Source organism: Balaenoptera musculus, chromosome 18, assembly GCF_009873245.2.
Source record: "Balaenoptera musculus isolate JJ_BM4_2016_0621 chromosome 18, mBalMus1.pri.v3, whole genome shotgun sequence".
Classification (NCBI taxonomy): domain Eukaryota; kingdom Metazoa; phylum Chordata; class Mammalia; order Artiodactyla; family Balaenopteridae; genus Balaenoptera; species Balaenoptera musculus.
Window position 1 is genome coordinate 53,122,020 of NC_045802.1, and position 19,636 is coordinate 53,141,655.

Consider the following 19,636-nt stretch of genomic DNA (forward strand, 5'->3'; position numbering starts at 1 on the left):
AGCGGAAGTTTCACTGTGGAACATGAGTCTGCCTTGCCTGTCCCTCCCAATAAACAATTGCTCACTGTGGGCCTGGGGTCCCCACCCAAGTTAAAAGACTCAGTTGCAATTTCAAAAATATCATAAGCAAGCACAGAACATTTGTGCAAGGGAACAGGACAATAAACCCTCCTTTAACCAAGTTATGTCTAGTTTAATTACTATGGCATTGAATGGCATTGAGCAGAATCCTAAGAGCAACAAAAATAAGCATTGTCATAACCATTAGAAATACTGTTCAGTGTTGAACTTTTGCCTTTATTGCCTTTTTTATTCTCTTCTTCTACACATTTTGTACCAGCACTGGTTAGCCTGTGTGGTCATTTATTCCACAGACATTTATTGATTTGTCTAGTCCCAGTTTGTCCCCTGATGAGCTCTGATAAGGACTTATACAATTCTGGATTTCAGTGTTCACAACTGAATTTCTGAATCATGGAATCCCTAACATTTCTTCTTTCTAGTTCCAAAAGTATTTAACAAACTATGGATTATTGAGCAAGGGACCCGTTAGAGTGATGTTATTCAGAGAAAGCTACCGAGAAGGCTCATACCTGGAGGGCTGGTCTCTCACCTTTCCTTCACCACCCCCTTCTCCAGCAAATTTCTGCAGTGCCTTCCAGACCTGGTTCCAATTTCATCTCGCCTGAGAGAATGTTCCTAACTTTTCCTGTAGCGACTCCTCTTTTCTGCCTCCCAAGTCTCTAATATGACTTCTAGAAACGTTCTGTGGTTCTGTGGTTTCCCTGTGTACATGCTGCTTCCCCTCGTCCCCATCCCATACACTGTGAGCTACACAAGAACGGGAACCATATTTCACTCATCTTCAAGTGAACAGAGCTCATCCATCCTATAATAAATGCCATTTATTTATTTCAGATGATTTTGGTAGTTGATTAAAGTCGTATGTTTTATGAATGTTATGTATGTTCCAAACAAGCCTATAAGTGTGCTCAGCAAGCATATGTGTGTACCTTCTTTTTGTGCTTGCTTCAGTTCTGGGTACATGGCAAGCGGTCAGTAAGTGTATGCTATAGTTTCCTGAGTTGGAAGAAGACAGATGGTGATATTCTTGATGGGCCCTTTCTTAAGAATCCCTGTTTATCATCACTTAAAGGCACTAATTTGCTTGCACATCACTCATATCAAGTAGAAGTGTAAACTAAATGGTTTAATCTATGATTTTAGGCAACTAAAAATAGGCACACAATTGTTCACTCCTGGAGGGTAAGGAAAGTGACAGTTTGTCCTGCATTACAGAGTACATTAAACAGTGCAAGGTCTTATAGCTCTTTTTAAAAATACTCTTTTATGACAAGGCTGAATCATGGGCCTGGGGAACTGGTGTGAGCAAGCAATTCCTTTGCAGCTCAGAGGGCAAAACACAGATTAGGGCAGGGATATTCTCAGTGTCGTTGCACCTTCTCCAGTCCAAACTCTCCACCACAGCCCTCTCTTTGTGACTTGACTAATCTAAAAAAAGGAGAGAGTTACCAGCATTCTCTGTGTACATTCATTGGCAGTAGGTCCAGTGTTAATCCATTCTCAGGCCTGAGGGCCAGATGGGACCAGAGGTGGCCGGTGAGTTCCTAACTATTCAGACAGGAAAAATGATGGGGTGGGGGGAGATATTGTAAATTGTCAGGTGAATTCATTTAGGCTAATAAGGCAAAGTCTCCTCTTGCTAAAAAGCCATAAGAAGGATTTTTAATTGAGTTATTCAGATAATTGCTTAAATGTGTTTTGCCTCTGTGGGCAACTTTGGAGTTTTTTTCTCCTTGCCTGTTTGTTGATGATATGGTCAGTAAATCCTTGGAAGACCTCGACACCTGGCCAACAGTCATCTTCTCCACCCTCAGCCTGACGTCATTCTAGGTGACTCAGTATGACAACCTCGCCTGGTGGTCCCTTGCCTGCCTCACCTTCAAGGGCATCAGTCCCCCTCTCAGGCCCCACCCCATGGCCACACCCTAGACCTCGTCACAGCCAGATCACACTGCCACTCAAATAAAGCATCACATTCATTCTTAACCATGTGTTCCGGACACCGCCCCCTCACTCTCTCTCTCTCTTTCACATTATTGATCCCAACACACCAGTTCTTTGACTTTTCTGTATCTTTGTTTGGAGTCCCTTGTCCCTTTTCCCATTAGGTCCCTCTTCTCTTCACTTAGCTCCTTACCCATGCCATCACTTCATCCCTTGGTTTACCATTATTCTGAAACCTCTTATTCTATTGTTTCCCCATCACACCGGATGGAAGAAAACTCCTTAAACCTTACTAAAGGTAATTGCTACCCTCTCTACTTTTGCATTCAACTCATTGACATTTCAAGGGAAAAGTCACACAATAGTCAGGATTGGTCCACCACAGCTTTGTGTCTCTAATCTTGACGGGGCACCTGTAGCTCCCTGATAAAAAAAAATATGTACTATATTTTTATATATTATATTATATTATATTATATTATATTATATTATATTATATTATATTATATTATATTATATTATATTATATTATATTATATTTTTCCTGGTCAACATGCTCCTATTGCATGTGGCATTTCAGACAATACCTACATCTCTCAAAGGTATGACCGCTCCCTCCCCAGATCCCCTTCCCCATCAACCTCTAATCTTGTCTTCTGTTTCACAGAGAAAACAAGTATGAAATTAAACAGTAATTCCTTCAATTTACTTATATACAACCCTACCTTTTTCTTCTCTCCCCCGTTAAAATGAAAGAGATTCTCTTCCTTTTTCTTAGGGGCTTAACTCTGATTATTTCATCTCACTCTGTATATTTAATAATTCCCTCTTCACAGGCAATTTAAATGTACATATATATTCCCAGTGGTGGGGGGAACACTCTCTTGTTTCTAATTTCTGCCCACTGCTCTCTCCTTGGTTGTTTTTTTTTTTCCCTACTTAGAGTCCATCTTTTTGAAAGAACTGTCTACTGATATATCCACAGCGCCCCTGCCCAACGATGACTCAGCTTGGTGCTCCATTCTTACTGCTCTACTCAGAGCAGGTTTTTTTTTTAATTAATTAATTATTATTATTATTATTATTTTGGCTGTGTTGGGTCTTTTTTGCTGCGCACGGGCTTTCTCTAGTTGCGGCGAGCGGGGGCTACTCTTCGTTGCGGTGCGCGGGCTTCTCATTGCGGTGGCTTCTATTATTGCAGAGCACGGGCTCTAGGTGCGTGGGCTTCAGTAGCTGTGGTGCACGGGCTGTAGAGCACAGGCTCAGTAGTTGTGACTCACGGGTTTAGTTGCTCCGCGGCATGTGAGATCTTCCCGGACCAGGGCTCGAACCTGTGTCCCCTGCACTGGCAGGCGGATTCTTAACCACTACGCCACGAGGGAAGCCCCACAGAGCAGATTTTTAAAAGACCACTAACGATTTCCTTGTAGCTAACTTCAAAGAACTTTTGTAAGTCTTTATCTTCCTGGATCTCTCACTGATAAAAATACAACTGATTGCTCCCTCCTTCTTTTTTTTTTATTAATTTTTATTGGAGTATAGTTGCTTTACAATGTTGTGTTAGTTTCTGCTGTGCAGCAAAGTGAATTAGTTATAAGTATACATATATCCCCTCTTTGTTAGATTTCCTTCCCATTTAGGTCACCACAGAGCATTGAGTAGAGTTCCCTGTGCTATACAGCAGGTTCTCATTAGTTATCTATTTCATACACAGTAGTGTATATATGTCAGTCCCAACCTCCCTCCTTCTTAAAATACTTTCCTTCATATTTTCCATTCACATTTCCATTTCCAGTCACAGCACTGCCTAGTTCTCCCCCCGTGTCTGTATACGTTCATTCATGGCTACCTTGCTGTCTCCTCTTCCTCAGCCCATACCTTTTAACTTGATGCTACTCAAAGTGTAGTCTTGATGCTTTTCCTCTGCCATTCCATACCTTGCGGTAGGCAGAATAATCTCCCCCCAGAGATGTCCACATCCTAATTGCCAGAACCTGTGACTATGTTACCTTACATGGCAAAAGGGACTGTGCAGATATGATTAACATAAGGACTTTGAGATGGAAAGTGAGCCATTGTAATCACAAGAGTCCTTATAAGGGAAAGAGGAAGGCTGGAGAGTCAGTGAAGGAGACGTGGTGATGGACGCACAGGTTGCGCCTCTAGAAGCTGGAAAAGGTAAGGACATATATTCTCTTCCAGAGCCTCCAGAAGGGATGCAGCTTTGCTGACACCTTGACACTCTAAGACCTACTACAAACTTCTGACTTCCAGAACTAGAATACATTTGTGTTGTTTCAAGCTGCTGAGTTTGTGATAATTTGTTACAGCAGCAATCAGAAACTAAGACAACCCTCTCCCTGTACAATCTCATCTGAGGCTTCAGGTCATTTTTTCTTTACCCATCAGAAGGTTCCTGAATTAATTATGGTAACTTTGTTGCTGTAACAAACTCACCCCCTAAATATATGATTCCTCAGTCATAATACAGGTTAGATGTTTGTCCTGTAGCAGGAATGGGTCAGTGGAAAGGTTAGCAGAAGGACCCCTCCTCAGTTGTTTAGTAACGCAGGCTGACAGAGGTCCTGCCATCTCCAGCATCTGCTAAAAAGAAAGAGAGCATGGGAAAAAGACCATGGACCAGAGCATGGGAGAAGTTTTTATAGGTCTAGTTCACAGGTGAAGTATTTTTCTTCTCATATTCCACTGGCCAGATTTAGTCACACAGCAGCATCCAACTGCAAAGGATACAAGGAAATATAGTCCACTTATGTCCCCATGATGAAAGAGAAAATGTGGATTTTGTGAAATGTCTCCCAAATCTTATTTCTAAGTCAGACCTATTTGCAGACAACTGGAGCCACATAGCCAACTTCGGACTGGATAGCTCTGGTTAGAGGCATCTAAGAACCTTGAACTCAACATTTCAGAAATTAAATCCATCATCTTCTCAATGCTGTGTCTCCAGTGTTTTTATGTCGCTGAATGGTAGCACTATTACCCAAGTCAGAAACATGGGGGCCATCTGTGACTTCTCTCTCACTCCTTAATCAAGCACGAGGTCAATAGTGAATAAAAGAATTATGTTTCAATTTTGTTCAACTCTCCAGCATGACTGCCACCATCCTTAATCCATGCCATCACCATCACTCACCTAGAGCACTGAAAACGCCTCACAATTTGGATCCATTCTTAATCCCCACAGTCTTCTGTAAATGCCAATTCCCCAATTTGTGCCATTCCCCAGTTCAACCAGTTGTAAGTTTTCCCAGTATTCTTAAGACAAAGTTAAAACTTAACACGGCTTCCAAGACTCTTCACCTCCAACCCCTCCCCACACAACTCTGTCCTACTGTCACACCAAACTCTTTCCAGGGTCTTTAAGTCTCCGTGGTGTCTCTTGCTTTTGGATCTTGATACATCCTATTCCCCTGCCCTGGTTCCTTCTCCCTCTCCCCTCAAACTTTACCAGTCAAGTCTTAATTTACCTTTCAGACATCAGCTCAAAGGCATTTTCTCTGAGAAACATTCCCTGGTAGCCCATAAAAACTTAAAGCCCAGAGTATATGCCCAGTAGTGGGATTGCTGGGTCATATGGTAGTTCTATTTTTAGTTTTTTAAGGAATCTCCATACTGTTCTCCATAGTAGCTGTATCAATTTACATTCCCACCAACAGTGCAAAAGGGTTCCCTTTTCTCCACACCCTCTCCAGCATTTATTGTTTGTAAATTTTTTGATGATGGCCATTCTGACAGGTGTGAGGTGATACCTCATTGTAGTTTTGATTTGCATTTCTCTAATGATTAGTGATGTTGAGCATCCTTTCATGTGTTTGTTGGCAATCTGTATATCTTCTTTGGAGAAATGTCTATTTAGGTCTTCTGCCCATTTTTGGACTGAGTTGTTTGTTTTTTTGGTATTGAGCTGCATGAGCTGCTTGTATATTTTGGAGATTAATCCTTTGTTAGTAGCTTAGTTTGCAAATATCTTCTCCCATTCTGAGGGTTGTCTTTTCATCTTGTTTATGGTTTCCTTTGTTGTGCAAAAGGTTTTAAGTTTCATTAGGTCCCATTTGTTTATTTGTGTTTTTATTTCCATTTCTCTAGGAGCCGGGTCAAAAAGGATCTTGCTGTGATTTATGTCATAGAGTGTTCTGCCTATGTTTTCCTCTAAGAGTTTGATAGTGTCTGGCCTTACATGTAGGTCTTTAATCCATTTTGAGTTTATTTTGTTTATGGTGTTAGGGAATGTTCTAATTTCATTCTTTTACATGTAGCTCATTGCAGCACTATTTACAATAGCCAGGACATGGAAGCAACCTAAGTGTCCATCAACAGATGAATGGATAAAGAAGATGTGGCACATATATACAATGGAATATTACTCAGCCATAAAAAGAAACAAAACTGAGTTATTTGTAGCAAGGTGGATGGACCTAGAGCCTGTCATACAGAGTGAAGTAAGTCAGAAAGAGAAAAACAAATACTGTATGCTAATATATATATATGGAATCAAAAAAAAAAAAAAGGTTCTGAAGAACCTAGGGGCAGGACAGGAATAAAGATGTAGACGTAGAGAATGGACTTGAAGACACGGGGAGGGGGAAGGGTAAGCTGGGACAAAGTGAGAGAATGGCATGGACATATATACACTACCAAATGTGAATTAGATAGCTAGTGGGAAGCAGCTGCATAGCACAGGGAGATCAGCTTGGTGCTCTGTGACCACCCAGAGGGGTGGGATAGGGAGGGTGGGAGGGAGATGCAAGAGGGAGGGGATATGGGAATATATGTATACATATAGCTGATTCGCTTTGTTCTACAGCAGAAATTCACACAACAATGTAAAGCAATTATACTCCAATAAAGATGTTTAAAAAAAAAAGAAAAAAAAAATCTTAAAGCCCACACCACACTCTATTTGTGTAATCACCTGTCTTTCCTGAGAAATTGCAAGTTATGTGAGGGCAGGAGAAGAGTCTGTCTTATTGTTTTTATCCTCAATGCTTAGTCTAGTGCCTATAAATATTTGTTTAAAGAAGGAACAGATCCTCGTTTATGTATGTCTAAGGTATATGAAGCTAGGTAAAGACTAAGGCATTTATATTCTTCTCATCACTGAGGTCCCATGCCCAGTTTTACTTGCAATTTCCTAACTGGTTAAAATTAACATTAATAACAATATTAGCTGCTGTCACAGCATGATCCTCAATCACAAAAAGCAGCTATGTTTTATGTATACAGATATTGTTTGTTATCAAATTAACTCATTTGTAGTGCTTCAAAGGAACACAGTAATAACAAAGTCACTACTCAGTATAGGTCAAGAATGCTTTACAAATAAACACAAAAACAAAACAAATTGTTTCTAATTCAAGAAAATGTGTGTGTGTATAAATTATATATAAAACGTGTGCCTATATCTATATACATATTCATGTGTATACATACATTTTATATATAATTTCCTTTTAACCCAACTTCATAAGTTTACAGCAGCAGAAAAAATACATAATTTTATGGTTATTAAACTACTAGCTAGAAAGAGCCTAGCATAGTTCTCATGTTGGTCCTACACTTTCTTATATGACGAAAGAAGAAGAATTACTTGTGAAATCATTGTGGTCAATATGTTCTACATTTTTCTAAATCAAACCAAGACTATCTCTAATTATGAGCAATGAAGTGCATTTGTTTAACTTCAAGCTTGAAAGCATTTGCTTAAAAAATAAATAAATAAATAATTTTGGTATGAAAAATTTTGACCAAATGCTTAATAAATAATAAAATATACTTTTTTTTTTACTTTTACTTTATTTATTTTTTTATACAGGATAACTTATTAGTTATCCATTCTATACATATTAGTGTATATATGTCAATCCAAATCTCCCAATAATAAAATATACTTTTAATGCCCTAAACTATGTTAATATGAGGTTGGGAATAAGACTTCAATTACGCCAAAGTTTGAAAATTCAGAATCACCATTCCCAAGGAAATCATAATCCATCTCCCTAGTGTACAATTCTGTTTTCAAAAGAAGCTCTTTTAACACAGCACAATGTGACCTTTTATTTGGAACATCAAGCAACTCAATAAATTATTATGGGAAGGAATGGATCTAGGTAAGATTTAGGGGCTTTGATTTGCATTTAAATGGCTTAGTTTCTTAAAACTTATCTATACCTTTTCCAGTGGAGAATTTAATAAAGATGGAAAATAACACTGACTGTAAAAGTATGCATACAATTGGTCTTTAATGATAAATGTAGAAATTTTTTACTCGACGATAAATAGGAAAACATTTATTTTTTTCTGCTGAGTGAATTTGTAACCCCAAACCAATTTCTGCTCCAAGTAATTTGATGAGTAGTTTGATGTTTTGTCTTTAGTAACTTTCTCATAATTTTCTTTGAGTTTGGGGAAGCAAATTGTTTGATAGTAATAATCAGGTTTAAAAATAAAATTGTTCTGACTGATACTTAATGACTCTGAACTGTTCGGGGAGCCATGGAAAAACTACTCACAGAGAAGAGGGAGCAAAGACATAAAACTTAAGAAGAGGGGAAAATGTCCATGGGGAGCCGGGAAACGAGTTTAATCTGAGAAAAATGTATTTGGTTCTTAATATTAGAATAAACAATCTGGAAAGTATTACTTGTTGGTTAAAAGCACAGTTAAAAATTTTTTTTCTTTGTTTTGTGGGGTTTTTTAAATTCAATCAGATCTTGGTTTTGAATACTGGCTCCTACTTATTCTGTGACCGTGGGAAAATCACTCCACTGGACCTTCACTGCCCTGTTTGTAGAAAGGGATGAGGTTGGATCAAGTTTAGAAATGGCTCAGCAAATGGAGGTGCCCATAATGTGTATGACAAATCGGAGGAGGAGACAGAAAGAAAGGATACTAGTTAAGTGTTTATTTCAATACCTCAGCAGTGAGATGAGGGTGATTCTCAGTCGGCGGGAGTGAGGGGACATTCGGCAATGTCTAGGGGCACTTTTGGTTGTCACAACTGGGGTGGGTGTCATTGGCATCCGGTGTGTAGAGTCCAGGGATGCTGCTGAACATGCTACGATACACAGAATTGTATGTGTGTTATACACACAATACAATACACAGAACAGCCCCCAACAAAAAGAAGTATCCGTTCCAATACACCAGGAGTGCCAAAGCTGATAAACTCTGTCCTAAGCTAAGGTGTGAGAGTGAAGATGGGATGAAGTGGATAGATTGAAGCAATGCTTATAAAGCTGAATCAAAGGGGCTTGGTAACTGACTTGATGTAGAAGGCGCCGTACTTACAGGAATGTGGTCTGAGTCATTTATCTTAGCACCTATTAAAGTGCCCTGCACATATGTGGTATTCCAAAATATTTGTTGAGTGGAAAAAGTAAGTGAATACATGAATGATTAAATAAGTGAATGGAAAGAGAAACAGGAATTGAGAATGACCTCCAGTTGTTGGCTTCGGCCGTTCAGTTAATAGCGGTGACAGCCTCTGGGATGCGGACATACGAAGAAAAGATGGTCTTAGGAAAAAGGTGGAGAGTTCAGGAATGGTCTTGAGATGCCTGAGACACCTATTTACAATACATATAGACTCAATAGTTCAGCTGTTCGATGCTTCAATTGTTAATTCTGCTAAGTGGGATAAAAATGTTTATAAATGGAAACCATCCTTGAAAAGAGTGTTTTAAAATAATATTGGATATTTATAAATTAAAACCAAGAATAATTTCAAGTTGTTATGATAGCTAGAGAAATCTACAATTTGCATTTTATTATTTTTTTCTAAGGAAAAAATTTTTTTCTAAGGAAAATTAAAAATTCCAATTATGTGATCTTAGAATGCTAAATATTTTCTCCCATCATAATGCTTCTTGCCTAACTTCACTATTTTGGCCCTGAAGTGAAGTAAAACAAATTTACTCATGCCATGTAGGCACCAGAGGCAGGGAGATTACTTTCACACTCAGATGTGGTTAATTGTTCTTCTCCACACTCATCCCTTCTCCAAAACCATTCTGGCCCCGGGATCCATCTGCCATTGACCTATTCTCCAATGGCCCCTAGAACCATAATGCAGACATTTGTCCCCAGGATTCCCTTTGCCTATATTCAGAGAGTGCCACTCAACGGCCTTGTGGAGTGGTTTCTATGCCACTGATGAAGCACAGGAGTGCTGGAGATACCAGGGACGTTGAGGTCATCACCCATGTTTTTTGTACCCCTGTCACTTCACTCTGGACATAACACTTCTCTTCATACATGTCTTTGCCATGAAGAGAATATGGCTCTTTCTTGAGTCTCTTCTTATCCTCAAAGCCACCCTGTTCTTTCAATTTTTAAAACATTACCTAAAACCATTTAGGGAATATTCCCTAGGGCCTGGGGCAGAGTGTATTTGCAAAGTGCTACACCACCATGCCCAGGAGAGAACTCAGGAAACTTGATTCTTCTCATCTCAGAGCAAGTTCCTTGCAGGCCATGGCACATGTTGGTGGATGGACCTCACCTCACCTTTCTGTTCAAGGGTGTTAATCTCAGTGACATTTATGTTCTTGGAGATGACAGTAATTATCATTTCTATAAATTTTCCTCATCATATTATCCAGAAACTTCTGGAGCCTGAATGCAAACAAGACACGTGAGGACTTGACCTGACATCTCAGTCTGGTCAAGGTGGACACCCAGAATATATCTCACACCTATCCTTTCCTATCTAATTTTTAAGTTAATTACTTTTATTTTCATATTGGTGCTGGCTGGAATTTTATTCTTGGACCATGTGCATTGACTGACTCTTAAACCCAACAGAATTAGTGGTTCAAAACATAGCCATTGACATTGTGCATTTTGTTCTCTGTTGCCTTTTTTATACACCTTTATGATACCAAATGCTGCCTACATAGGATCTTAGCAAACACACTGAAAGGGAGCTGTGATTGGACTGAGTCCTTTAATCATGGCCTAAACTTATTTTTGGTCAGACTTTTAAACTCCAAGTCCATCTTGTGATTTCTGTGGTCAGGGGGGTTGGCAGTCATGCTTTCCAGAAATATTGAGACATCAGGACGAAGGCCCTGAAGCGAATGCAGATGTCAGCACCTTCATTTATAAGAACTCACACTGCCGTCATGGAAAACATGCTGATGCCAGAAAGAGGGAGGAGAGATTAGAGGAGTTCTAGGAGCAACAAGTTGGAGATGGATTTCCTGGTGGGAGTGCATGCACGCTGACATAGAAGGATGTCAGAAACAGTTTTCCAGGTTTTTACAAATCTAGCAAAGGAACATTTTATCCATTTGTCAAAACTGTGAGCTCTGCTGCCTCAACAGCTTTAGCTTTTTGTTCAGTTTTAAGTGACTGAAATGATGAAGACAAGTTCCTTGTGAAGTCTCACCAAAAAGCATCAGGAAAACAGTATCTGTCCATGCATTGAAGCAGAGTGCACATTCTGATGGAGTATTTTCATGTCAAAACGAGTAGCTCTGTGGTTATGAAGTCCTCTTCTTGTCAGCTATTCACTTGATACCAGGGACTACAGGTTGAGGGTTTTTTTTTTTTTCGTTATTAAATTTCTTCTATTAAAAGAAAGTAAAGATAATAACAGAAGACATTGGTTTGTACAGAAATCCTAACGTGCCACCAAGAAAGTGATGTTTTCTGTGATCCCATGATCGAAGTTTCTCCCATGAAGGATTCATCTGGTTCTGGGCATAGTTCTGAGAGTTTTTATATCCATTTTTGTGAAGCTTGAAGAGACTTCAGTGTAACACCACACCCCAAGAAGTCTCTAAAGTTGTTAAAGTATTAAGAACGACATAATTGTTAAAAGCCTAGTTCTTAAATGAAATCCCTTGTGGAATATGAAAAATCTTCTAAGGCTACAAGGCGACAGTGTGGCACTGAGGACGGACGTGGCTCTGTTCATTTAGAAAATACCATAAACGGCTTTATTATGGGAATTTGGTAAAGAAATCTTTCATTAATAGGAAACATTTGGCTCTACACTGCAAAGAAAGTGAGCTTTACATAATTTGTTAAGATCTTTCAGAGATTCGATATCCTTCTCCTCAGTCTTAAGGTAAGTACTGTATAAATATATGATTTTGAAAAAAAAGCTTATGAAATTCAGTTGTAGGTAATGTGATTTCCATTTTGGGGTTGTACCCTTTTGTTGTTTACTGAATTCATTTAATGTCATTGGGAAAACCATTCAAATTCCTACTGTAGGTTGATGTGATGTAGATAGTCTTTGTTAGTGAACCTTGATGGAAAGAGATATGTCAGGATTCTGAATTTCCAAATTCATCAAGAGGAGTCTCCAGTGGTATACACAGAAAGGGGGCATTTCAAACACAGAATTGATTACTATGGGCTTTGATTCCAAATCCCAATGAAATCCTGAACCTGTTGATATGGCCTGGACCGCATGTGAACCTTTGAACTTCTATTGTGCCTTAGTTTACACCTAGAACGTGAGCTAGTCCAAACAGACTGCTTTATCTCCTTCCCCTGAGGACCACCTGGACCATCAGTAAAAACTCCATCTGTGTCTCTGGCTCAGCTCAGAATATTTTTCCTGAAAAGTGTGTTTCCCTGGAATAGAAAAGTGATAGTGGTAAGCCAGGCATGACCCCAAAACACTGAGCAATCTCCAGATTAGAGTTTGATTAGTTAGAGTTAGCTAAGAACCTTGAAATCCAATTTAAGTGTCAATGAGCACTGGGGCTTTAGCCTTTGGTGCTCCAGGGTGGGGTGGGAAGCTAGATGTACGTGGATTTGGCCAAGACTTCTCTCCCCTGCCTTGCTCACCTGGACTCTGCCAGCTTCCTTTGAATCTACATGGGAGCCAAGATTTCATCCTGTGAGCCAGAAGAGTGACATGATGATATATGCATTTTCAAAAGAGAACCTAGAAGTCATCTGAGTGACAGATCAGAAGGGGAGAAGGCTGGAGCCAGGGCAATCAAGGTCATTAAATATTCCAGTTGAGAGACCAAGAAGATCGGCACAAGGGAAGAGAGCTGGTTAAAGGAATAATAATGGAAAATGGCTCTCAAGATGCAGTGGGAAGGTTTCCCAAGCAGGTAAACAGGGACTTTTATTTTCTGAGCTTATCAAATGGCATGGAAGAAAATTGTGTAAGATAAGAATGCAGTAAACCTAATACCCAATGTTGAAAAGATTTTAAAGTAAGTGAAAGATGGTGGTAAGAAGTAGAATAATCCAAAATGTAAGGAGTTTGCTGATGCCTCTTCCTGCTCTCCTTAAAACCTCAACTAAGACAAGTAATTATTTGACATCACAGAGCACTAGTTCTTCACTTTGTACGCATCTTGATGAAGTCTCTCCTGTAACACACGATCCCTAAATAATGCATGAGGGCTCTGCTTCCGCCTGCAGCAGTCACTCTGCCTTAGTGGTTTCTACCATCAGAGATGGTGGTTCCCTAGCACATAAAAGCAAGTGATCGTTATCATCAATCCCCTGGCTTCATTATTATTTCACAGGATGGACTGCAGAAGATAAAGTATAAATACCCTTTTCTTACTGTTCATTACCAGTCACATTTTCTCATATTCAATTTCATTCTTCCCTTCCAAGAAATCTAAATAGAAGTAGATATTGATTTTGGAAATGTGTTTCTTAATGGTAAGAAATAGCAAATTAAACCCTGAAATGTAACTTTAAATGTACATTTTATGTCCTTCAGATAAAGCAAATATCTGTGCTTTGTCGTATCTCTAGGGGAACATATCAGGAGATGGGTAGTTTGTTTAGCAGGAGAAAAATATGTTTACCATTTTTTCAGTGCCTAGAATGAATGAAGCGTCTAAGATTTCTTGCTTTGTAAGCCCTTTTCCAGTTTAGCAGAATCAAGAGGGGAGAATTCACCTGCAATTTTGATAGACAACCTGACAGGACATGGACTACAGTCACAAAAAACTTCCGATTGAAAGATTTATCTCCTGGAATAAATCCATGCAGATAAAGTGGCTAGATAGAGCAGGATGGAATAGCACACAGTTGAAACTAGTTCTTACATTTTTCATGTAATGGCATTGGTTTGTTCTTTGTATTAAATAGTCTAAATAGTCTCACTCTCTATGTTAATTGATGGAATTAAAGCAAGCTAGATATTATGTGCACGTGTGTCATTTCTTCTTTTTTTAAAAATTTATTTATTTTATTTATTTTTGGCTGTGTTGGGTCTTCGTTGTTGTGCACGGGCTTCCTCTAGTTGCAGTGAGCCGGGGCTACTCTTCACTGCGGTGCGCGGGCTTCTCATTGCAGTGGCCTCTCGTTGCGGAGCACAGGCTCTAGGTGCACGGGCTCAGTGGTTGTGGCTCGCGGGGTCTCGAGCGCAGGTTCAGTAGTATGTGGCACACAGGTTTTAGTTGCTCCGCCTCATGTGGGATCTTCCCGGACCAGGGCTCGAAGTCATGTCCCCTGCGTTGGCAGGTGGATTCTTAACCACTGCACCACCAGGCAAGCCCTGCACGTGTGTCATTTCTGATTGGCCCAGTGCAGTCTAAGTAACACAAGACTGGAAACAGAAATGGGAATGCATTCCGAAAATCACAGCCTTGAATCAGCAAGCTATGATTTTCAGAAGTAAAAGCACAGTTAAGACTCACTGTGAGGATCCTATTCCCTGTTTAACCTCATACGAAAAACTTAGCAAATCCAAACCTTCACTTTGTAGTTTTCTATACTTAGAGACAACACTGCTGATGGTGTGATTCTCCCTGTAGGCAAGTGTGGAAGAAAAGCTTGATTTTTGTGTGTAATCTTTGCCTACAAACAGGGTCAGCCTCATGGGGCACTCACTCAGGGCCCAGTGCCCAGAAGGGCCCTGCACTTGGTTTAATGCTCTGCTATCACCAACCATTGAAACTCTTTCTCATTTTTGAACAAGGAGCCCTGCATTTTCACTTTGTACTGGGCCCTACAAATTATGTAGCTAGTCCTGCCTGCTGGATCTATTATCTTGCAGATCTATCTTTTTGCTTTATAATGCACGAAGGCCTTTTTTTTGTTTGTTTTTCTTTTCTTTTTAAAAATTGCATAGCCTCATTTTGGGGGCTGATTTATTTACACTCATGGCTTCCGGATGACAGGGTATTGTTCGTATTCTATTTCTCTTCTTGGAATTAGGTCTCCCTTCAACCAATACACACACACAGTTTAACAACATGATCTATTAATTATAGGTAATGATATAAGATAGAACTCTAAAGTCTAACTTCCATGATAAATATTGAATACATTCCTCTGGCCTTATTTCTCTGAGATAAGAATTTCTGTGCATGTTTCATACACTCACTTGCTTTTTTCCTGATAGTCTTTCAATGTTTACTTGGTTCCACTTTTAAGGTGCAACTCAGTGGGTTAGTTCTGTCAAAACTGTGCTTCAGAAAAGCCTAACTAAAGAAGAGTGAAGCCAGATGTTCACAAACATTTTGATTAATTTTTCCCTTTTAAACCACTTTTGAATTTTGAAAAGCTTTCTGAAGAACAGACTTAGCTCCCTACTACATCACTTGAAATAGGATTAACTAAATTACAATCAAGTAGTTGTCTCTTGCATCTCTATTGAGAAACTCCATGTCCCTCAATAAATGTTTTAAGTTTTTTTTTAGACTACAAGATTTCTGCTAATTAGATATAGTTAATTCACCCATATGTTAGTTTTTGAAAAGTTTAAATAGTTATAAATTTTAAAAGTTGGATATTCTAGCTTCTTTTAAAACATGGAAGGGTCTAGCATAAATGATCCATCTGTTCTTAAATTAGTGAAGTCCAACCTATCTATCGTTTTCCTATAAATAGTGTTTTTGTGTCCTGTTTTAAAGATCTTTGCCTTTCCTAAGCTCATGAATATATTCTCTTGTATTATTTTACAGAAAATGTATTATTTTACTTTTTATATTGAAATCTGTTCCATCTGGAGTTAAATTTTGTATATGATATAAGATAGTGTGGTGGTATTCAGGCTCATTTTTGTTTCTGTTTGTGGACATCCAATTCATACAGCACAATTTATTGGGAGCGGAATGCAAAAGAAACTATCATTTTCACTGCTTGTGATGACACTTTCATCATCAGTGAAGAATTTGTAGATATGTTGGTGTGTTTCTGGAATATTTTGTTCAATGCATCTATTGTCTATCCTTTAACCAACAGTAAACTTACAATATCTATAAGTTTCAATATCTGGTGCTATAGGTCTTCAACTTCGTTTTCCTTCAAGGCCATCATGGCTATTCTTGGTCTTTAACATTTCCATATTGTTTTAAATCAGCTTTTTAAACTTCACAAAAATACCTGTTGAGATTTTGATTAGGAGTGCATATAATTTATAAATCAATCTGGAGAGAAATGGCTTTCCTACACTATTGTACGAAAATATATGTATAAAAGTATTCTAACTCATGGACACAGTGTATGCTATATTGATTTAGTTCTTCTTTAATTTCTTTCCATAATATTTTATAGTTTTCCTTTTTACACACTACTGTTAAATATAATACTAGATACTTAATTTTTTGATGTTAATTTTATTTTCTAGTTATTCGTTAGTATTTTGTGCATACAGTTTATTTTGTATATTCACTTTATATCTACTGACTGATAAATTCTCTTATTGATTCTAATCATTTAGCTTTTGGAGTTTCTATATACGTTCTCATATCTCCTCTTGGAAAGACTTCCAGGACACTGTTAAATGGAAATGGCAATGGGGCTGTATTATCTCCTGAGATATCCTTATCTCAGGAAGAAATTTTCCAATATTTCATCAAGTATGATGTTTGCTATAAATTTTCTTTGAAGAAAGTCTTTATCATATAAAGAAATTTCCTCCTATGTCTATTCTTCTAAAAGGAATTTGTTGTTACTTTGTTTTGTTTCAATCATGAATGTTTGTAACGTTTTTATTTACTTGTTTTTTTTTTTGCATTTATTGAAATGGTTACATGCTTTTTTCCTTAATTGTAATGAATTGGTGTAATGAATTACAGTAATTGATTTTTGAGCAATAAATCAACCTTGCATTCCTGATTTAAACCCAATTTTCTGGGTATATATTATGCTTTGTGCCTCTGTTCACAAGAAAGATTGATCTGTAATTTTTCTTTTTTTATGTCTTTGTCTGGTGTTGCTGTCAAGATTGTGATAGCCTTATAACATGAGTTGGGAAATATCCCCCCTGTATCTAGACTTTAAAAAGTTTGTGAAAGAGTGAGATTATTTCTTCATAAAGTATTTAGAATGTTTCTCTTTTGAAGCATCTGGGCCCAGAGTTTTCTCTCTGGAAAGGCTTAAAATCAATCTTTTTGATAGATAATAACATTATTTGGACTTTCTATTTCTTTATTTAAATCAGTTTTGATAAGTTGTGTTCTTTTCAAGAAATGTATTTATCTAATTTATGAAATTAATTGATGTAAATTTATGACCTCCTCTTACTATATTTTAATATGTGTAGTGATGTTCCCTTTTTATTCCTGAAATTAATCATTTGTTTCTAATATTTCCCTTCTCTCCATTCTTTGATCTGTATTTCTGGATATTTATAAATTATATTAATATTTTCAAATAACCAACTTTTACCCCTTTAATTTTTCCAATTGAATATTTGTTTTTTATTACATTGAGTACTGATCTCTTTTTTTTAAATTGTTATTTCCTTCCCATCCTTTTTATTTAATATATTTAATTGTTCTTTCTTCTAGATTTTGAGTTGAATACTTAGATCACTGATTTTTAGCTTTTTTTCTCCCTCTTCTAGTAAATTTACTTAAAGCTTAAAATTTTTCACCTTAAGCACTACTCTTTCTACGTTGCACATGTCACTCATTTCCAAATATTTTCTTGTTTCCTCAGTTAAAACTTTGATTTTTATCTCTGCAGTGTAGTGAGAATGCTACAAACCCTACACCACTGTTCTCTGTTTTGCTTCCATGCTCTGTGCCCCAAATCAGACTGTTCCCCAAGGGCTTGTGAGGTTCACATCGAAGTATCTTCTTTTTCTCTGGAATCCTGGCAAAATTTTCAAGGATTCAGGATCTAGAGTCCTCAACTCTTGGCTGCACTGGTTTCTTTCTGTAATATTCAAATAGTATTTTCTTTAAAATAAAACACACAGAGATTTTATAGTTGTTCTATCAGAGAATGAGTCTGATACAAATGACTTCCTCATAGCCAAAAACAGAAGTCCCCCCGCCATATTCAAATGCTACCAGTAAAATACCTTTCACCTCTGCTTATGTTACAAGACATATTTGTTCAACTTACTATCGAGAGAATGGCAATCTAGGAATATGGTTGTTATTTTTGAAAATGTTTAGTTTCACAGTTAGTCATTTCCCTATTTTCCTTTTCTTTGCGTGTTTTAATACAATTGTGTGTGTGTATATATTATTTCAATATCAGATTTTATCACTTACACAATTGTAATTTTGGGGGAAAGACTGCCATGGCCAAAATTGCTTTTGTGTGTATGGGGGACAGGCATCAAGCACTAATTATTTTGAGGTTTCATCAAACCTGTGTCCTCCTTTTTCAGTGTATCAGAATCGGAATTGCTGTGGCAGCGAAGACGCGGGATCGCCTACCAATGTGGCTAAAACTTCTGCGGGATGTTCTCTGCTTCACAGCTATGGGTCGCACTTTCAATTAGTTCTCATTTGTTATGTTGCAAATCCTTTCTCACTGCTGAAAACAATTCTGCCTCTGTCGGTAGGTCAGTGGCATCATCTTTCTCTAGAAAGAACAATCCCTAATGATTTTCATTACTTTAGTGTTACTCTGGGGAATGTCTCCATCAAAAACAGGTGATTTATTCATCATATGCAATGAATGTATGATGATGTGGTCATTCAGCTCTAGGTTCCATTTGTGATGATTTCTTTAATTTATTAAACAGAAAACAAGACTTTTGGTGCCAGTGTTTTATGTTCTCAGTGAGAAGCAGCTTGATCACGTTTTCACTTTCCATCCAGGCCGGTGAGAATTCTGTCTCTTAAATTATATCAGACGGCTCTTTCCTCGGTAAGCTTTGGAGCCTGGTTCCTCCCTGGAGGCTCTGGACTCAGGATTGTGATTCTCTGAGTACCTTGTCCTAAATCATGCTTTTATCCAGATGAACTCAGGTTATGGTGAACATCAAGACAGCCTTGAAAAAGAAAAGACACACAAAATTAATATCTTGCAGTTTGAAGGTAGAAGGAGGGAGAGAAAGTCGGGCTGTTCCGCCATCTTTTCCAGGGCTGGGAAAGAAACTATGCTCTGAATATATATATATATATGTATGTACGTATATATATATACACACACACACACACACACACATATGGTGAGAGAGAGAGAGGGAGGTGCTACAGAGTAATGAGACTTCTTTGGCAGGTCACTCAGGAAAATCATATTCTTCTGGCCACACCAAACAGCTTTAGGTCTTTCCTGGGTAGTGATATCAGAGCCACTTTCTTTTTCTTCATTCTGGAAGACTGACCCTTTGGACCACCTATGTGCCTCCCCATCATCTTTCATCCAGTTGAAGATGTAAGTAGAAGATCATTGTGTGCACCCTGGG